Source organism: Mytilus californianus, unplaced genomic scaffold (genome assembly GCF_021869535.1).
Source record: "Mytilus californianus isolate M0D057914Y unplaced genomic scaffold, xbMytCali1.0.p SCAF_1, whole genome shotgun sequence".
NCBI lineage: Eukaryota > Metazoa > Mollusca > Bivalvia > Mytilida > Mytilidae > Mytilus > Mytilus californianus.
The window spans coordinates 37,659,848-37,681,835 of NW_026262581.1; the positions used below are offsets into that span (position 1 = coordinate 37,659,848).

The 21,988-nt window shown below is 34.9% G+C and overlaps 1 long non-coding RNA gene across 3 annotated transcripts; it reads left to right on the forward strand.

Annotated features, from left to right (window-relative positions):
- Nucleotides 1–1,029: 1,029 nt before the first annotated feature.
- On the forward strand, nt 1,030–17,217 carry LOC127703192 (uncharacterized). 3 transcript variants are annotated; one of them, XR_007982754.1, is made up of 4 exons: nt 1,030–1,120; nt 5,838–7,149; nt 15,932–15,972; nt 16,122–17,217. It is a non-coding gene; the product is annotated as an uncharacterized LOC127703192 (long non-coding RNA). The 3 variants fall into 3 exon arrangements; XR_007982759.1 differs by lacking the exon at nt 16,122–17,217 and having other exon boundaries at nt 5,838–7,045; nt 15,827–16,114; XR_007982751.1 differs by lacking the exon at nt 16,122–17,217 and having other exon boundaries at nt 5,838–6,953; nt 15,731–16,114.
- The last annotated feature ends 4,771 nt before the right edge of the window (nt 17,218–21,988 follow it).

Genomic DNA, 21,988 nt, shown 5'->3' on the forward strand with positions numbered 1-21,988 from the left:
GATATAATTAGGGCCCCGCCGAATGGCGGACGCCCTATAGTGATCAGTGTGTCCGTCCGTCCGTCCGTCCTTAACAAATTGTGTCCGCTCTATATCTAGAGAACCGTTATGATTTCAAAGTTTATACTTGACATGTATATTAACCAACACCAGAGGGTGTAACATAATGTATGTTCAACTTCCTAGGTCAAAGGTCAAGGTCAAAAACTTTGGTTTTAGTTGACAACCCCATGTCCTATGGTAAAGATCGTGTCCGCTCTATATCTTGAGAACCGTTATGATTTCAAAGTTTATACTTGATATGTATATAAAACAACACCAGAGGGTGTGTCATAATTTATGTACAACTTCTTAGGTCAAAGGTCCATGTTAAAAAATTTGGTTTCAGTTGACAACCCCATGTCCAATGATAAAGATACAAATTTTTTACCACACATTATTCACAGTGGGGCCCACAGAGATGGCTCCCATCTCAATGATATCTAGTTTTTATACGACCACAAAAATTAAAAATTTTTTGGTCGTATATTGGTATGACGTTGGCGTCGTCGGCGTCCGGCGTTGTCCGAAGACACATTGGTTTTCGCACTCTAACTTTAGTTTAAGTGAATGGATCTCCATGAAATTTTACCATAAGGTTCAATACCACGAAAGGAAGGTTGGGATTGATTTTGGGGGTTATGGTACCAACAGTTAAGGAATTAGGAGCCAAAAAGGGGCCACAAATAAGCATTTTTGTAACCTCCAGACAATAACTTGTGTGTAAGTGTATGGATCTCTCTGACATTGTACCACAAGGTTCCATATCACAAAGGGAAGGCTGTAATTGATTTTGGGGGTAATTGCCTCAAAATTTTAGGAATTAGGGGCAAAAAAGGGGCAAAAAACAAGCATTTTTCTAGTTTCATGACAATAACTTGTGTGTAAGTGTTTGGATGTTTCTGAAATTGTACTACAAGGTTCCATATCACAAAGGGAAAGCTGGAATTGAGTTTGGGGGTAATTGCCCGAAACGTTTAGGAATTGGGGGCCAAAAAGGGGCCAAAAATAAGCATTTTTCTAGTTTCCAGACAATAACTTGTGTTCAAGTGTATGGATCTCTCTGAAATTGTACTGCAAGGTACCATACCACAAAGGGAAGGCTGGGATTGAGTTTGGGGGTGATGAATCATAAGGGGGTTCAAAAAATTTGGGGGGGGGGATTTTTTTTTCTTTCTTTTTTTTTTCTTTTTTTCCTTTTTTTTTTCTTTTAAAATTTTCCATTTTAAGTTGGTTATTTCTGATTTATATTTAAAAGCAAGTAATAATGATATGGTAGGAGATACACACCAAACAGGATGTGTAAATTATTATATAATAAGTATTGTGCAATAGCAAGAAATTTTCAATTGCACAGTATTGCACAATAGCAAGAAATCTTCAATTGCACAGTATTGCGCAATAGCAAGAAATCTTCTATTGCGCAATAGCAAGAAATATCCAATAGCACAATATTGCGCAATAGCAAGAAAGTGTCAATTGTACAGTATTGCGCAATAGCAAGAAATATTCAATTGCACAGTATTGTGCAAAAGAAGATACTTCCTATAAATTGCTTATTTCTTGATCAATTTCAATGGGGTTTTATTCTTGAATTCTTGGGGTTCTTTAATATGCTGAATCTAACCGTGTATTAAGTTTTTGGATTTTGGGCCCCGTTTTTAAATTGGTCCACATTGAGGTCCAAAGGGTCCAAAATTTAACTTTGTTTGATTTCATCAAAAATTGAATTATTGGGGTTCTTTGATATGCCAAATCTAACCGTGTATTTAGATTCTTAATTTTTGGTTCCGTTTTCAAATTGGTCTACATTAAGGTCCAAAGGGTCCAAAATTAAATTTAGTTTGATTTTAACAAAAATTGAATTTTTAGGGTTCTTTGATATGCTGAATCTAAACATGTATTTAGATTTTTGATTATGGGCCCACTTTTCAAGTTGGTCCAAATCGGGGTCCAGAATTAAACTTTGTTTGATTTCAACAAAAATTGAATATATGGGGTTCTTTGATATGCTGAATCTAACCATGTATTTAGATTTTTGATTTTTGGGCCCCGTTATCAACTTTGTCCACATTGAGGTCAAAAGGGTCCAAAATTAAACTTTGTTTGATTTCATCAAAAATTGAATTCTTGGGGTTCTTTGATATGCTGAATCTAACCATGTATTTACATTTTGGATATTGGACCATAATAGGTGAATGTCCAATTTAAAATTTTTAAATTCTTAGACCACATTCATTCTGTGTCAGAAACCTATGCTGTGTCAAATATTTAATCACAATCCAAATTCAGAGCTGTATCAAGCTTGAATGTTGTGTCCATACTTGCCCCAACTGTTCATGGTTCGACCTCTGCGGTCGTATCAAGCTGCACCCTGCGGAGCATTTTATTACAATTTTGAAACATGTATCCACCTTTGACCAAACTTTGTTTGTCAATGCCCAATAGGGCCATGCTTTTTTAATTTGTTGGTTTACAGATTTACTATTTGAAAAAGCTGGGACTATTGTACTAACGGGACTGGAAACTGTTACACCAATCAGATTAATTATAATCAACATCACGGACGTTAGAACGAGACCTTACCTGTGCGAGATTTATCGATTCACCATATTGTTTTGACAGTGCCAGATTGCCTTGATTGCATAATTTCTGTAAGTTGTTTTTATAGTTATTTGAAATGATAATCATTTCTGTAAACATGATTACTATTATGATAAAAGATATCTTGGTCATTGAAAGTTGTTAGTAATCACCGAATCCCGCCTTTAATGTAAAAAATGACATCTAAAGGTTGAAAATGTTTCAGGATGATTAAAGCTTGAAGATGCTGTGAAAAAAAAGATTCTTCATAAAATGTCTAAAAACTGTTGATTGAAAAGAGATAATCATAGTATCATATTTATAAGTTATAGGTTGTACTGGCCTTATTTTTATTGCCATCTTCAGAGTTAAAAGCTGAATATAAATCTCCTTCTCATTACAACAGAAACACATGCAGGGGTCAAAGAAATTATACTGTTCCTATAAAATTGCTAACTCCTATTTCTGTGTGCAATATTTGTATTAAAATCAGTTTTTTTTTGTGCACAGCAATGGTCCTCAGGTTTCATAAGCATCTTACTTCATGAAAATATGTACAATAGGTTCCAGAATCAGAACTACAAAAGTAGGCCCACTTCACAGTTATTGCAGCCGTATTGAATAGGGGGCAGATTTTCATAATGGAGGTGAAAATGCTTTGACAAAAAAGGGAAAACATCTTTCAAACAGAACAGTTGCTTGGAAACATGCATAGGTTTTCCCATACTTTTTTGCTATTTCCCGCGCCATCCAAGAACTCTACCCCCTATTCAATATGGCTGCATCAACTATGAAGTGGACACTGTTTCTAAACCTGGCTCTGTATGTGAAATTGTCCCTGATTTTTCTTTTCCCTACAACATTGTCCCTGAATTCCATTCTTGACCAGCACTCATTTACTGTTTTCTTGTTTATCATGTTTTAGCAAAATCACTGTTGTAATTTCCTAAGGTGCCAAGTCGATCTGGCCACATGATTAAGTAAATGTATAATGCTTAAATAGTACAATATCAAAGTCGGAGAGTCTTTGAATGTGATCTGATGATTGGTTCAGCATAAGTGGCAAAATGTGTAGGACCATATCCCCCTTATATTTTTGTAGCTGTGTCTAATAAATACTTTATAGTGTCCGCTTGTAGCCTTTGTTTAAATTTTTATTTAGAAATAGGTGTTTGGAGATGTATGTTTAGTTGAGTTCTAAGCTGAGAATCATCCATCATTTAATCCGTAATTTTAACAAGCAAGGACGGACGGTCAAGGATAACACTTAAAGCCCCCCTTGCCTACGGCAGGGGCATAAAAAAATTGATGGCACAAAAAAACCAACAAAAATTGTCATCCTCACCTGAACAAAATTTGTTGATTATCTCAACCTCAAGTACTGGACATATGAATGTACATAACTACATTTATAAGTTGATCAAAAGATAAAAACTTTTGAGACATATGCACATGTTTGTTTACAGAAAATGTACTTTTTGATACGCCTGAAACTTACAGTTGTTAACATTTGTTGTTGGGTTGCTGTCTCATTGATATACCAAACATCTCTTATTCACATGTATACATTCTGGACAACACCAAAGTTGAATATAGGCAAAATACCAGAAAAACAGAAAGCTAAAACTTGAATGATTTTATGTCCGTAAATGGCAATTAAGAATTTTTAAGCAAATACAAAATTTGGACGAGGGTTTTCTCATTTGGACAAGTAATAATAAGTAATATATCTTGATAATTTGGCCAAAGGTCAAGTTGATAAATAAGCTTCAAGTTAATGTCTAACCCTGAGTATAGTATAGTCAAAAGAAATGCAACTATAACATACTGGTATAGTTTTTGTAAATATTATTAACTTAAGTTTCTAATAGATGGACCTCTCTGGATAGTTAGTTAGTCAATAATAGAAAAGCTGGATATTGTGTATTGCATTACCGCCAATTTCATTATGAGGGTCTTGATTAGGTGTCCTTTGTTTCTTTATTCTTCAACCTTTAAGACCAATTTTCTCTATTTATTTATTTTTATCGCTTTAAGTAATTCTCTATTCTTTATATTTTAGCACCCAATTATTCTCTTTAATCTTTATTTTTTATGCCCCCGCTGTAGTGGAGGGGGCATTAAGTTTTACCCTTGTCCGTCTGTACGTACGTCCCAAAATTTAGTTTGCCTCAACCAAATGTTATGAAACTTATACACAATGCTTATTACTACAAAACACAGATCAAGTTTGAATTTTGGTGGCGTCACTTTTACCATTCTAGAGTTACGCCCTTTATAAATGGAAAAATTGCTGAATTTTTAGTTTCCGTTCTCTAACTTTAGTTTGCCTCAACCAAATGTTATGAAACTTATACACAATGCTTATTACAACAAAACACAGGTCAAGGTTGAATTTTTGTGGCATCATTTTTACCGTTCTAGAGTTATCCCCCTTTACAAATGGAAATAAATGTGGATAGTGTCCACATGTTGACACAGATGATGCCCCCGCTACCCAAATTTGAACTTGATCTGAGTTTTGTGGTAATAAGCATTGTGTGTAAGTCTCATAAAATTTGGTTGAGGCTAACTTAAGTAAAGAACAGAAACTAAAAATTCAGCAAATTTTATACGACCCAGTCGTATATTGGTATGACGTTGAGATCGTCGTCGTCGTCCGAAAACACATTGGTTTTCACACTCTAACTTTAGTTTAAGTGAATGGATCTCTATGAAATTTTCCCATAAGGTTCAATACCACAAAAGGAAGGTTGGGATTGATTTTGGGGGTTATGGTACCAACACAGTTAAGGAATAATGGGCCAAAAAGGGGCCAAAAATAAGCATTTTTGTAACTTCCAGACATAACTTGTGTGTTAGTGTATGGATCTCTCTGACATTGTACCACAAGTTTCCATATCACAAAGGGAATGCTGGGATTGATTTTGGGGGTAATTGCCTCAAAATTTTAGGAATTAGGGGCCAAAAAAGGGGCAAAAAACAAGCATTTTTGTAGTTTCATGACAATAAATTGTGTGTAAGTGTATGGATCTTTCTGAAATTGTACTACAAGGTTCCATATCACAAAGTAAAAGCTGGAATTGAGTTTGGGGGTAATTGCCCAAAACATTTGGGAATAAGGGGCCAAAAAGGGGCCAAAAATAAGCATTTTCTAGTTTCCAGACAAAAACTTGTGTTCAAGTGTATTGATCTCTATGAAATTGTACTGCAAGGTACCATACCACAAAGGAAAGGCTGGGATTGATTTTGGGGGTAATTGCCTCAAAATTTTAGGAATTAGGGGCAAAAAAGGGGCAAAAAACAAGCATTTTTCTAGTTTCAGGACAATAACTTGTGTGTAAGTGTATGGAACTTTATGAAATTGTACTACAAGGTTCCATATCACAAAGGGAAAGCTGGGTTTAAGTTTGGGGGTAATTGCCCTAAAAGTTTAGGAATTTGGGGCCAAAAAGGGGCCAAAAAACAAGCATTTTTCTAGTTTCAAGACAATAACTTGTGTTCAAGTGTATGGATCTCTCTGAAATTGTACTGCAAGGTACCATACCACAAAGGGAAGGCTGGGATTGAGTTTGGGGGTGACGAATCATAAGGGGGTTCAAAAAATTTGGGGGAGGGATTTTATTTTCCTTTTTTTCCTTTTTTTTCTTTAAAATTTTCCATTTTAAATTGGTTATTTCTGATTTATATATAAAGGCAAATAATAATGATATGGTTTGAATAGTTAGATAAAATTTTTTTTAGTTCTTAGACCACATTCATTCTGTGTCAGAAACCTATGCTGTGTCAAATATTTAATCACAATGCAAATTCAGTGCTGTATCAAGCTTGAATGTTCTTTGTATATGGATGCCTCATGTTACGAAGTTTCCGTCAGTCACATGTCCAATGTCATTGACCTCATTTTCATGGTTCAGTGACTACTTGAAAAAAAAGTTAAGATTTTTTTGTAATGTTAAATTCTCTCTTATTATAAGTAATAGGATTACTATATTTGGTATGTGCGTACCTTGCAAGGTCCTCATGCCTGTCAGACAGTTTTCACTTGACCTTGACCTCATTTCATGGATCAGTGAACAAGGTTAAGTTTTGGTGGTCAAGTCCATATCTCAGATACTATAAGCAATAGGTCTAGTATATTCGGTATATGGAAGGACTGTAAGGTGTACATGTCTAACTGGCAGGTGTCATCTGACCTTGACCTCATTTTCATGGTTCAGTGGTTATAGTTAAGTTTTTGTGTTTTGGTCTGTTTTTCTTATACTGTATGCTATAGGTCTACTATACTTGGTGTATGGAATGATTGTAAGGTGTACATGTCCAACTGGCAGGTGTCATGTGACCTTGACCTCATTTTCATGGTTCAGTGGTTATAGTTAAGTTTTTGTGTTTTGGTCCGTTTTTCTTATACTTTATGCAATAGGTCTACTATATTTGGTGTATGGAATGATTGTAAAGTGTACATGTCCAACTGGCAGGTGTCATCTGACTTTGACCTCATTTTCATGGTTCAGTGGTCAAAGTTAAGTTTTTGAGTTTTGGTCTTTTTTCTTGTACTATATGCAATAAGTCAACTATATTTGGTGTATGGAAATATTCTATGATGTACATGTCAGTCTCGCAGGTTTTATTTGACCTTGACCTCATTTTCACGGTTCATTGCTCAGTGTTAAGTTTATGTGTTTCAGTCTGTTTTTCTTATATACTATAAGCAATAGGTCAACTATATTTGTTGTATGGAAGGATTGTAAGCTGTTCATGTCTGCCTGGCATGGTTCATCTGACCTTGACCTCATTTTCATGATTCATTGGTCAATGTTTAGTTTTCTTGGTTAAGTCTGTTTCTTAGAAACTATAAGCAATAGTTCAACTATATTTAGTGTATTGAATGATTGTAAGGTGTACATGTATTTCTCGTTTGGTTTATATGACCTTGACTTCATTTTCTTGGATCATGTTAAGTTTATGTAGTAGTTGTAGTAAAGCTTTCATTTAGGACTATCAACATAATATCAATGGTTAGTAAAGAAGGCGAGACATTTCAGCGTGTGCACTCTTGTGTTTATAAAGGGACATAACTCAAGAATGGTAAAAGTGTTCTCACCAAATTTCGTATTTAATCTGTACTATGTAGTAATATGAATTGTGTATAAGTTTCATAACATTTGGTTGAGGCAAACTAGAGTTAGAAAAAGGAAACAAAAAAATTGTACTTGATCTTAGTTTTGTGGTTATGATTATTGTGTACATAAGTTTCATAATGTTTGGTTGGGACAAACTTAAGTTACAGAATGGAAACTAAAAATTTTGCAATCTTTCGATTTATAAAGGGGCATAACTCAATAATGGTTAAAGTGACACTACCCAAATTCAACTTGATCTGTGTTTTATCAGTGGAAGTCAAAATTAAACATTGCATTGAATAAAGCATTGATTGTAGTTGATTCAATGTAGTTGATTCAACTATAATCATGGACAAAGGAAGATAACTCCAATTTTAAAAATTCTTGATATTTAGAAGAAAATAAAAATTTTGCTATTTTTATACAACCGCAAAAAAAATTTGCGCTTGTATATTGGTATGACGTTGTCGTCATCGTCGTCCGAAGACACATTGGTTTTCGCACTCTAACTTTAGTTTAAATGAATGGATCTCTATGAAATTTTACCATAAGGTTAAATACCACAAAAGGAAGGTTGGGATTGATTTTGGGGGTTATGGTACCAACAGTAAAGGAATTAGGGGCCAAAAAAGGGGCAAAAAAACAAGCATTTTTGTAGTTTCATGACAATAACTTGTGTTCAAGTGTATGGATCTTTCTGAAATTGTACTGCAAGGTACTATACCACAAAGGGAAGGCTGGGATTGATTTTGGGGGTAATTGCCTCAAAATTCTAGGAATTAGGGGCAAAAAACAAGCATTTTTCTAGTTTCAGGACATCCTGTGTGTAAGTGTATGGCACTTTATGAAATTGTACTACAAGGTTCCATATCACAAAGGGAAAGCTGGGTTTGAGTTTGGGGTAATTGCCTTAAATGTTTATGAATTTGGGGCCAAAAAAGGGCCTAAAAACAAGCATTTTTCTAGTTTCCAGACAATAACTTGTGTTCAAGTGTATGGATCTCTCTGAAATTTTACTGCAAGGTACCATACTACAAAGGGAAGGCTGGGATTGAGTTTGGGGGTGATGAATCATAAGGGGGTTAAAAAAATTTGGGGGAGGGATTTTATTTTCCTTTTTTTCCTTTTTATACGACCGCAAAAAAATTTTTGTGGTCGTATATTGGTATGACGTTGGCGTCGTCGTCATCGTCTGGCGTCGTCCGGCGTCGTCCGATGACACATTGGTTTTCGCACTCTAACTTTAGTTTAAGTGAATGGATCTCTATGAAATTTTACCACAAGGTTCAATACCACAAAAGGAAGGTTGGGATTGATTTTGGGGGTTATGGTACTAACAGTAAAGGAATTAGGGGCCAAAAAGGGGCCAAAAATAAGCATTTTTGTAACTTCCAGACATAACTTGTGTGTTAGTGTATGGATCTCTCTGACATTGTACCACAAGGTTCCATATCACAAAAGGAATGCTTGGATTGATTTTGGGGGTAATTGCCTCCAAATTTTAGGAATTAGGGGCCAAAAAAGGGGCAAAAAACAAGCATTTTTCTAGGTTCATGACAATAACTTGTGTGTAAGAGTATGGATCTTTCTGAAATTGTACTACAAGGTTCCATATCACAAAGGGAAAGCTGGAATTGAGTTTTGGGGTAATTGCCAAAACGTGTAGGAATTGGGGGGCCAAAAAGGGGCCAAAAATAAGCATTTTTCTAGTTTCCAGACAATAACTTGTGTTCAAGTGTATGGATCTCTCTGAAATTGTACTGCAAGGTACCATACCACAAAGGGAAGGCTGGGATTGATGATGGGGTAATTGCCTCAATATTTAAGGAATTAGGGGCCAAAAAGGGGCAAAAAACAAGCATTTTTCTAGTTTCAGGACAATAACTTGTGTGTAAGTGTATGGATCTTTCTGAAATTGTACTACAAGGTTCCATATCACAAAGGGAAAGCTGGGTTTGAGTTTTAGGGTAATTGCCCTAAACGTTTAGGAATTTGGGGCCAAAAAGGGGCCAAAAAACACATTTTTATACGACCGAAAAAAAAATTTTGTGGTCGTATATTGGTATGACGTTGGCGTCGTCGTCGTCGTCGTCCGGCGTCGTCCGATGACACATTGGTTTTCGCACTCTAACTTTAGTTTAAGTGAATGGATCTCTATGAAATTTTACCACAAGGTTCAATACCACAAAAGGAAGGTTGGGATTGATTTTGGGGGTTATGGTACTAACAGTAAAGGAATTAGGGGCCAAAAAGGGGCCAAAAATAAGCATTTTTGTAACTTCCAGACATAACTTGTGTGTTAGTGTATGGATCTCTCTGACATTGTACCACAAGGTTCCATATCACAAAAGGAATGCTTGGATTGATTTTGGGGGTAATTGCCTCCAAATTTTAGGAATTAGGGGCCAAAAAAGGGGCAAAAAACAAGCATTTTTCTAGTTTCATGACAATAACTTGTGTGTAAGAGTATGGATCTTTCTGAAATTGTACTACAAGGTTCCATATCACAAAGGGAAAGCTGGAATTGAGTTTTGGGGTAATTGCCGAAACGTGTAGGAATTGGGGGGCCAAAAAGGGGCCAAAAATAAGCATTTTTCTAGTTTCCAGACAATAACTTGTGTTCAAGTGTATGGATCTCTCTGAAATTGTACTGCAAGGTACCATACCACAAAGGGAAGGCTGGGATTGATGATGGGGTAATTGCCTCAATATTTAAGGAATTAGGGGCCAAAAAGGGGCAAAAAACAAGCATTTTTCTAGTTTCAGGACAATAACTTGTGTGTAAGTGTATGGATCTTTCTGAAATTGTACTACAAGGTTCCATATCACAAAGGAAAAGCTGGGTTTGAGTTTTAGGGTAATTGCCCTAAACGTTTAGGAATTTGGGGCCAAAAAACACATTTTTATACGACCGAAAAAAAAATTTTGTGGTCGTATATTGGTATGACGTTGGCGTCGTCGTCGTCATCGTCTGGCGTCGTCCGGCGTCGTCCGATGACACATTGGTTTTCGCACTCTAACTTTAGTTTAAGTGAATGGATCTCTATGAAATTTTACCACAAGGTTCAATACCACAAAAGGAAGGTTGGGATTGATTTTGGGGGTTATGGTACTAACAGTAAAGGAATTAGGGGCCAAAAAGGGGCCAAAAATAAGCATTTTTGTAACTTCCAGACATAACTTGTGTGTTAGTGTATGGATCTCTCTGACATTGTACCACAAGGTTCCATATCACAAAAGGAATGCTTGGATTGATTTTGGGGGTAATTGCCTCCAAATTTTAGGAATTAGGGGCCAAAAAAGGGGCAAAAAACAAGCATTTTTCTAGTTTCATGACAATAACTTGTGTGTAAGAGTATGGATCTTTCTGAAATTGTACTACAAGGTTCCATATCACAAAGGGAAAGCTGGAATTGAGTTTTGGGGTAATTGCCGAAACGTGTAGGAATTGGGGGGCCAAAAAGGGGCCAAAAATAAGCATTTTTCTAGTTTCCAGACAATAACTTGTGTTCAAGTGTATGGATCTCTCTGAAATTGTACTGCAAGGTACCATACCACAAAGGGAAGGCTGGGATTGATGATGGGGTAATTGCCTCAATATTTAAGGAATTAGGGGCCAAAAAGGGGCAAAAAACAAGCATTTTTCTAGTTTCAGGACAATAACTTGTGTGTAAGTGTATGGATCTTTCTGAAATTGTACTACAAGGTTCCATATCACAAAGGGAAAGCTGGGTTTGAGTTTTAGGGTAATTGCCCTAAATGTTTAGGAATTTGGGGCCAAAAAGGGGCCGAAAAACACATTTTTATACGACAAAAAAAAAAATTTTGTGGTCGTATATTGGTATGACGTTGGCGTCGTCGTCGTCGTCTGGCGTCGTCCGGCGTCGTCCGAAGACACATTGGTTTTCGCACTCTAACTTTAGTGTAAGTGAATGGATCTCTATGAAATTTTACCACAAGGTTCAATACCACAAAGGGAAGGTTGGGATTGATTTTGGGGGTTATGGTACCAACAGTAAAGGAATTAGGGGCCAAAAAGGGGCCAAAAATAAGCATTTTTGTAACTTCCAGACATAACTTGTGTGAAAGTGTATGGATATCTCTGACATTGTACCACAAGGTTCCATATCACAAAAGGAATGCTGGGATTGATTTTGGGGGTAATTGTCTCAAAATTTTAGGAATTAGGGGCCAAAAAAGGGGCAAAAAACAAGCATTTTTCTAGTTTCATGACAATAACTTGTGTATAAGTGTATGGATGTTTCTGAAACTGTACTACAAGGTTCCATATCACAAAGGGAAAGCCTGAATTGAGTTTGGGGGTAATTGCCGAAACGTTTAGGAATTGGGGGCCAAAAAAGGATAAAAAATAAGCATTTTTCTAGTTTCCAGACAATAACTTGTGTTCAAGTGTATGGATCTCTCTGAAATTGTACTGCAAGGTACCATACCACAAAGGGAAGGCTGGGATTGATGATGGGGGTAATTGCCTCAATATTTTAGGAATTAGGGGCCAAAAAAGGGGCAAAAAACAAGCATTTTTCTAGTTTCATGACAATAACTTGTGTGTAAGTGTATAGATGTTTCTGAAATTGTACTACAAGGTTCCATACCACAAAGGGAAAGCTGGGATTGAGTTTGGGGGTAATTGCCAAATTATTTAGGAATTGGGGGCCAAAAAAGGGGCCAAAAAAAAGCATTTTTCTAGTGTCCAGACAATAACTTGTGTTCAAGTGTATGGATCTCTCTGAAATTGTACTGCAAGGTACCATACCACAAAGGGAAGGCTGGGATTGAGTTTGGGGGTGATGAATCATAAGGGGGTTCAAAAAATTTGGGGGGGGGGGGTTTTTTCCTTTTTTTTTCTTTTAAAATTTTCCTTTTTAAGTTGGTTATTTCTGATTTATATTTAAAAGCAAGTAATAATGATATGGTAGGTGAAACACACCAAACAGGATGTGTAAATTATTATATAATAAGTATTGTGCAATAGCAAGAAATTTTCAATTGCATAGTATTGCACAATAGCAAGAAATCTTCAATTGCACAGTATTGCGCAATAGCAAGAAATCTTCAATTGCACAGTATTGCGCAATAGCAAGAAATATCCAATAGCACAGTATTGCGCATTAGCAAGAAATTGTCAATTGTACAGTATTGCGCAATAGCAAGAAATATTTAATTGCACAGTATTGTGCAAAAGAAGATACTTCGTATAAATTGCTTATTTCTTGACCAATTTCAATGGGGTTTTATTCTTGAATTCTTGGGGTTCTTTAATATGCTGAATCTAAACATGTAATTAGTTTTTGGATTTTGGGCCCCGTTTTTAAATTGGTCCACATTGAGGTCCAAAGGGTCCAAAATTAAACTTTGTTTGATTTCATCAAAAATTTAATTATTGGGGTTCTTTGATATGCCGAATCTAACCGTGTATTTAGATTCTTAATTTTTTGGTTCCGTTTTCAAATTGGTCTACATTAAGGTCCAAAGGGTCCAAAATTAAACTTAGTTTGATTTTAACAAAAATTGAATTCTTAGGGTTCTTTGATATACTGAATCTAAACATGTATTTAGATTTTTGATTATGGGCCCAGTTTTCAAGTTGGTCCAAATCGGGGTCCAAAATTAAACTTTGTTTGATTTCAACAAAAATTGAATATATGGGGTTCTTTGATATGCTGAATCTAACCATGTATTTAGATTTTGGATATTGGACCATAATAGGTGAATGTCCAATTTAAAATTTTTAAGTTCTTAGACCACATTCATTCTGTGTCAGAAACCTATGCTGTGTCAAATATTTAATCACAATCCAAATGCAAAGCTGTATCAAGCTTGAATGTTGTGTCCATACTTGCCCCAACTGTTCAGGGTTTGACCTCTGCGGTCGTATCAAGCTGCGCCCTGCGGAGCATTTCATTCTAGTTTCCAGACAATAACTTGTGTTCAAGTGTATGGATCTCTCTGAAATTGTACTGCAAGGTACCATACCACAAAGGGAAGGCTGGGATTGAGTTTGGGGGTGATGAATCATAAGGGGGTTTAAAAAATTTGGGGGGGGATTTTTTTTTTTTCCTTTTTCCTTTTTTTCCTTTTTTTTTTCTTTTAAAATTTTCCATTTTAAGTTGGTTATTTCTGATTTATATTTAAAAGCAAATAATAATGATATGGTAGGAGATACACACCAAACAGGATGTGTAAATTATTATATAATAAGTATTGTGCAATAGCAAGAAATTCTCAATTGCACAGTATTGCAGAATAGCAAGAAATCTTCAATTGCACAGTATTGCGCAATAGCAAGAAATCTTCAATTGCACAGTATTGCGCAATAGCAAGAAATATCCAATAGCACAATATTGCGCAATAGCAAGAAATTGTCAATTGTACAGTATTGCGCAATAGCAAGAAATATTTAATTGCACAGTATTGTGCAAAAGAAGATACTTCGTATAAATTGCTTATTTCTTGACCAATTTCAATGGGGTTTTATTCTTGAATTCTTGGGGTTCTTTAATATGCTGAATCTAACCGTGTATTTAGTTTTTGGATTTTGGGCCCCGTTTTTAAATTGGTCCACATTGAGGTCCAAAGGGTCCATAATTAAACTTTGTTTGATTTCATCAAAAATTGAATTATTGGGGTTCTTTGATATGCCGAATTTAACCGTGTATTTAGATTCTTAATTTTTGGTTCTGTTTTCAAATTGGTCTACATTAAGGTCCAAAGGGTCCAAAATTAAACTTAGTTTGATTTTAACAAAAATTGAATTCTTAGGGTTCTTTGATATGCTGAATCTAAACATGTATTAAGATTTTTGATTATGGGCCCAGTTTTCAAGTTGGTCCAAATCGGGGTCCAAAATTAAACTTTGTTTGATTTCAACAAAAATTGAATATATGGGGTTCTTTGATATGCTGAATCTAACCATGTATTTAGATTTTTGATTTTTGGGCCCCGTTATCAACTTTGTCCACATTGAGGTCAAAAGGGTCCAAAATTAAACTTATTGATTTCATCAAAAATTGAATTCTTGGGGTTCTTTGATATGCTGAATCTAACCATGTATTTAGATTTTGGATATTGGACCATAATAGGTGAATGTCCAATTTAAAATTTTTTAAGTTCTTAGACCACATTCATTCTGTGTCAGAAACCTATGCTGAGTCAAATATTTAATCACAATCCAAATTCAGTGCTGTATCAAGCTTGAATGTTGTGTCCATACTTGCCCCAACTGTTCAGGGTTCGACCTCTGCGGTCGTATCAAGCTGCGCCCTGCGGAGCATTTGATTTTTCTTTAAAATTTTCCATTTTAAATTGGTTATTTCTGATTTATATATAAAAGCAAATAATAATGATATGGTTTAAATAGTTAGATAAAATTTTTTTTAGTTCTTAGACCACATTCATTCTGTGTCAGAAACCTATGCTGTGTCAAATATTTAATCACAATGCAAATTCAGTGCTGTATCAAGCTTGAATGTTCTTTGTATATGGATGCCTCATGTTATGAAGTTTCCGTCAGTCACATGTCCAATGTCATTGACCTCATTTTCATGGTTCAGTGACTACTTGAAAAAAAAGTTAAGATTTTTTTGTAATGTTAAATTCTCTCTTATTATAAGTAATAGGATTACTATATTTGGTATGTGCGTACCTTGCAAGGTCCTCATGCCTGTCAGACAGTTTTCACTTGACCTCGACCTCATTTCATGGATCAGTGAACAAGGTTAAGTTTTGGTGGTCAAGTCCATATCTCAGATACTATAAGCAATAGGTCTAGTATATTCGGTGTATGGAAGGACTGTAAGGTGTACATGTCCAACTGGCAGGTGTCATCTGACCTTGACCTCATTTTCATGGTTCAGTGGTTAAAGTTAAGTTTTTGTGTTTTGGTCTGTTTTTCTTATACTGTATGCTATAGGTCTACTATACTTGGTGTATGGAATGATTGTAAGGTGTACATGTCCAGCTGGCAGGTGTCATCTGACCTTGACCTCATTTTCATGGTTCAGTGGTTATAGTTAATTAAGTTTTTGTGTTTTGGTCCGTTTTTCTTATACTTTATGCAATAGGTCTACTATATTTGGTGTATGGAATGATTGTAAGGTGTACATGTCCAACTGGCAGGTGTCATCTGACTTTGACCTCATTTTCATGGTTCAGTGGTCAAAGTTAAGTTTTTGAGTTTTGGTCTTTTTTCTTATACTATATGCAATAAGTCAACTATATTTGGTGTATGGAAATATTCTATGATGTACATGTCAGTCTCGCAGGTTTTATTTGACCTTGACCTCATTTTCACGGTTCATTGCTCAGTGTTAAGTTTATGTGTTTCAGTCTGTTTTTCTTATATACTATAAGCAATAGGTCAACTATATTTGTTGTATGGAAGGATTGTAAGCTGTTCATGTCTGCCTGGCATGGTTCATCTGACCTTGACCTCATTTTCACGATTCATTGGTCAATGTTTAGTTTTCTTGGTTAAGTCTGTTTCTTAGAAACTATAAGCAATAGGTCAACTATATTTAGTGTATTGAATGATTGTAAGGTGTACATGTATTTCTCGTTTGGTTTATATGACCTTGACTTCATTTTCTTGGATCATGTTAAGTTTATGTAGTAGTTGTAGTAAAGCTTTCATTTAGGACTATCAACATAATATCAATGGTTAGTAAAGAAGGCGAGACATTTCAGCGTGTGCACTCTTGTTTTTATAAAGGGACATAACTCAAGAATGGTAAAAGTGTTCTCACCAAATTTCGTACTTAATCTGTACTATGTAGTAATATGAATTGTGTATAAGTTTCATAACATTTGGTTGAGGCAAACTAGAGTTAGAAAACAGAAACAAAAAAATTGTACTTGATCTTAGTTTTGTGGTAATGATTATTCAATATTGTGTACATAAGTTTCAGAATGTTTGGTTGGGGCAAACTTAAGTTACAGAATGGAAACTAAAAATTTTGCAATCTTTCGATTTATAAACGGGCATAACTCAATAATGGTTAAAGTGACACTACCCAAATTCAACTTGATCTGTGTTTTATCAGTGGAAGTCAAAATTAAACATTGCATTGAATAAAGCATTGATTGTAGTTGATTCAACTATAATCATGGACAAAGGAAGATAACTCCAATTTTAAAAATTACTTGATATTTAGAAGAAAATAAAAATTTTGCTATTTTTATACGACCGCAAAAAAAATTTGCGGTCGTATATTGGTATGACGTTGTCATCGTCCTCGTCCGAAGACACATTGGTTTTCTCACTTTAACTTTAGTTTAAGTGAATGGATCTCTATGAAATTTTACCATAAGGTTCAATACCACAAAAGGAAGGTTGGGATTGATTTTGGGGGTTATGGTACCAACAGTTGTAAGGAATTAGGGGCCAAAAATAAGCATTTTTGTAACTTCCAGACATAACTTGTGTGTTAGTGTCTGGATCTCTCTGACATTGTATCACAAGGTTCCATATCACAAAGGGAATGCTGGGATTGATTTTGGGGGTAATTGCCTCAAAATTTTAGGAATTAGGGGCCAAAAAAGGGGCAAAAAACAAGCATTTTTGTAGTTTCATGACAATAAATTCTGTGTAAGTGTATGGATCTTTCTGAAATTGTACTACAAGGTTCCATATCACAAAGTTAAAGCTGGAATTGAGTTTGGGGGTAATTGCCCAAAACATTTGGGAAAAAGGGGCCAAAAAGGGGCCAAAAATAAGCATTTTCTAGTTTCCAGACAATAACTTGTGTTCAAGTGTATTGATCTCTATGAAATTGTACTGCAAGGTACCATACCACAAAGGAAAGGCTGGGATTGATTTTGGGGGTAATTGCCTCAAAATTTTAGGAATTAGGGGCCAAAAAGGGGCAAAAAACAAGCATTTTTCTAGTTTCAGGACAATAACTTGTGTGTTAGTGTATGGATCTTTATGAAATTGTACTACAAGGTTCCATATCACAAAGGGAAAGCTGGGTTTGAGTTTGGTGGTAATTGCCCTAAACGTTTAGGAATTTGGGGCCAAAAAGGGGCCAAAAAACAAGCATTTTTCTAGTTTCAAGACAATAACTTATGTTCAAGTGTATGGATCTCTCTGAAATTGTACTGCAAGGTACCATACCACAAAGGGAAGGCTGGGATTGAGTTTTGGGGGTGATGAATCATAAGGGGGTTCAAAAAATTGGGGGGGGGGGATTTTTGTTTCCTTTTTTTCCTTTTTTTTCTTTAAAATTTTCCATTTTAAATTGGTTATTTCTGATTTATATATAAATCAAATAATAATGATATGGTTTGAATAGTTAGATAAAATTTTTTTTAGTTCTTAGACCACATTCATTCTGTGTCAGAAACCTATGCTGTGTCAAATATTTAATCACAATCCAAATTCAGTGCTGTATCAAGCTTGAATGTTGTGTCCATACTTGCCCCAACTGTTCAGGGTTCGACCTCTGCGGTCGTGTCAAGCTGCGCCCAGGGGAGCATTTTATTCTATTTGTTAACACGCATAACTCTAGAACAGTTGTGTATAAGTTTTATAACATTTGGTTGGGACAAACTAAAGCTAGAGAACGGAAACAAAAAATTCAGCAATTTTTATGTTTATAAAGGGACATAACTCAAGAATGGTAAAAGTGTTCTCACCAAATTTCGTACTTAATCTGTATTATGTAGTAATATGCATTGTGTATAAGTTTCATAACATTTGGTTGAGGCAAACTAAAGTTAGAAAACGGAAACAAAAAAATTGTACTTGATCTTAGTTTTGTGGTAATGATTATTGTGTACATAAGTTTCAGAATGTTTGGTTGGGGCAAACTTAAGTTACAGAATGGAAACTAAAAATTTTGCAATCTTTCGATTTATAAAGGGGCATTACTCAATAATGGTTAAAGTGACACTACCCAAATTCAACTTGATCTGTGTTTTATCAGTGGAAGTCAAAATTAAACATTGCATTGAATAAAGCATTGATTGTAGTTGATTCAACTATAATCATGGACAGAGGAAGATAACTCCAATTTTAAAAATTACTTGATATTTAGAAGAAAATGAAAATTTTGCTATTTTTATACGACCGCAAAAAAAATTTGCGGTCGTTTATTGGTATGACGTTGTTGTCGTCGCCATCCGAAGACACATTGGTTTTCGCACTTTAACTTTAGTTTAAGTGAATGGATCTCTATGAAATTTTACCATAAGGTTCAATACCACAAAAGGAAGGTTGGGATTGATTTTGGGGGTTATGGTACCAACAGTTAAGGAATTAGGGGCCAAAAAGGGGCCAAAAATAAGCATTTTTGTAACTTCCAGACATAACTTGTGTGTTAGTGTATGGATCTCTCTGACATTGTACCACAAGGTTCCATATCACAAAGGGAATGCTGGGATTGATTTTTGGGGTAATTGCCCTAAAATTTTAGGAATTAGGGGCCAAAAAAGGGGCAAAAAACAAGCATTTTTGTAGTTTCATGACAATAACTTGTGTGTAAGTATATGGATCTTTCTGAAATTGTACTACAAGGTTCCATATCACAAAGGGAAAACTGGAATTGAGTTTGGGGGTAATTGCCCAAAACATTTAGGAATAAGGGGCCAAAACCAAGCATTTTTCTAGTTTCCAGACAATAACTTGTGTTCAAGTGTATGGATCTTTCTGAAATTGTACTGCAAGGTACTATACCACAAAGGGAAGGCTGGGATCGATTTTGGGGGTAATTGCCTCAAAATTTTTGGAATTAGTGGCAAAAAACAAGCATTTTTCTAGTTTCTGGACAATAACTTGTGTGTAAGTGTATGGCACTTTATGAAATTGTACTACAAGGTTCCATATCACAAAGGGAAAGCTGGGTTTGAGTTTGGGGGTAATTGCCTTAAATGTTTAGGAATTTGGGGCCAAAAAAGGGCCTAAAAACAAGCATTTTTCTAGTTTCCAGACAATAACTTGTGTTCAAAATGTATGGATCTCTCTGAAATTGTACTGCAAGGTACCATACTACAAAGGGAAGGCTGGGATTGAGTTTGGGGGTGATGAATCATAAGGGGGTTCAAAAAATTTGGGGGAGGGATTTTATTTTCCTTTTTTTCCTTTTTTTTCTTAAAATTTTCCATTTTAAATTGGTTATTTCTGATTTATATATAAAAGCAAATAATAATGATATGGTTTGAATAGTTAGATAAAAAATTTTTTAGTTCTTAGACCACATTCATTCTGTGTCAGAAACCTATGCTGTGTCAAATATTTAATCAGAATCCAAATTCAGTGCTGTATCAAGCTTAAATGTTGTATCCATACTTGCCCCAACTGTTCAGGGTTCGACCTTTTCGGTCGTATCAAGCTGTGCCCAGGGGAGCATTTTATTCCATTTATAAAGGGGCATAACTCTAGAACGGTTAAAGTGACGCCACCAAAATTCAACGTGATCTGTGTTTTGTGGTAATAAGCATTGTGTATAAGTTTCATAACATTTGGTTGAGGCAAACTTAATTTGAAAAATTATGAATAGAGAATAATGGGGTGCAAAAGAAAAAAGAATTACTGTAAAAATTAAAAAATTGGGTTATAAAATACTGATTAAAAAAATAAACTATGTACAGAATAAAGAAATCATGCAATAACAAGTAAATCTAATAGTAAAATGATATTCATGAGGATTAGGCCAACTAAAATTAATTAGTAAATTTTCATTAAGCTTTTTGAAGTAAATGGGCAGTTGGGAGTCTTTTACCTTTTTTTCCCTTTTTTTTTCCCTCTGCAACCCTTTCGTAATGTTGTCTTCCTATGAAAGGGTAATAATAAGATTATATCATATATATATATATATATATATTAAGATCCATTTTGTTACATCTGGTAATCAATTTATTTGGCAATTGCCAATGGCAGTCAGCAGGGTTTTAGAACATCGGTTGTTCAAACTGTTAGTCAAATGCATATTGTTAAAATATACTTTTTCACTTTTGGAAAATGTTGTTTGTGCTGTTTTTGGTCTAAATTCAGCACAAACAACATTTTCCAAAAGTGAAAAAGTATATTTTAACAATAGAAATTTGTTTTACATGCACACATATAAAAATTGAGGTTTTTATCCAACGCAATCATAGGTTTGAACATTGTTTTCAATTTAGACGTGTATATATATATATAAAGTATTCTAAACTTTTTCAAATTCTAAAGTAAATATTTCTGATTGGGAATCACTGTTCTAATTGCTTTAGAAAACTGTTTTTAGTAAATAGCAAAAATGAGGAGAAATGCTCTCTTTTAGACTTCCTATATCAAATTTCTTTTGCTTTCTAAGCTAGCCTACGGTTTAATGTGCCCATAAAATGAAGCATACATGTATACATTTGTATAAAACACAAGTATTATGAGTAGAGTAAAATGAAAACTCAACTTGTGTTGAAAATACAAGGGTCGATGCTTTTAAGATTCTTATGCAAGGTGCAAATATAATTTTATTAACTAGTTATAACTATAAACATACAAATGAACTTAACATAAAGAACAAGTTGTTTAATTACTTTAATGAGGGGCTGGAATCAGAGGGTGTTTGATGTTTGTTAACAAAAAGGGACAGTTTTGGGGTATATTTTGCTATATGTTGGCCGACTTTTTGTATTCAAGTCAATATACAGTTCTAAACAGTGTAAATTGTATTGAACAAGATCGTGTTTGGGTCAATTTCTTTATCCCAATCATGTTTTCATACCTATGTGTGCCACGATTCTTACGCTTTGGATATCACAAGTCCAAATTTACTGACAAAAACTCTTTGTATGAATAAAAAAATCCACGGTTTTCTAATCACTGAAATTTGTGACATACCGTGATTTGCGTTCTTGGACACGCTTATCACTCGTACCCGAATAAATCAGGCCTTTCCTCTAATTAATCGCTGTTCTCAGAAGATAATATAGTCATCAAAGAGCAGCAAAATATATTGACTGAATTATTTTGGTTAAATTGCTCGAAGAAATATGAAAACCAAATTTGCAACAGGAGGTTTTGAATGAAATGAAGTTGTTAGCGTGGTTAACAGTAAAAAAATTATACAAAGAGTTTTTAGTCCCCTACCAACGAAGTCAAAGGGGACTTTAGGTTTGCACTCCGTCCGTCTGTCCATCCGTCAGTCCGGCAAATCAGTTTTCCACAGCTTTTTTTGTCATGCTTGAAGATATTGATTTGAAAATTGGTATATAGTTTTATCATGACAAGTTACAGATCCAGTTCG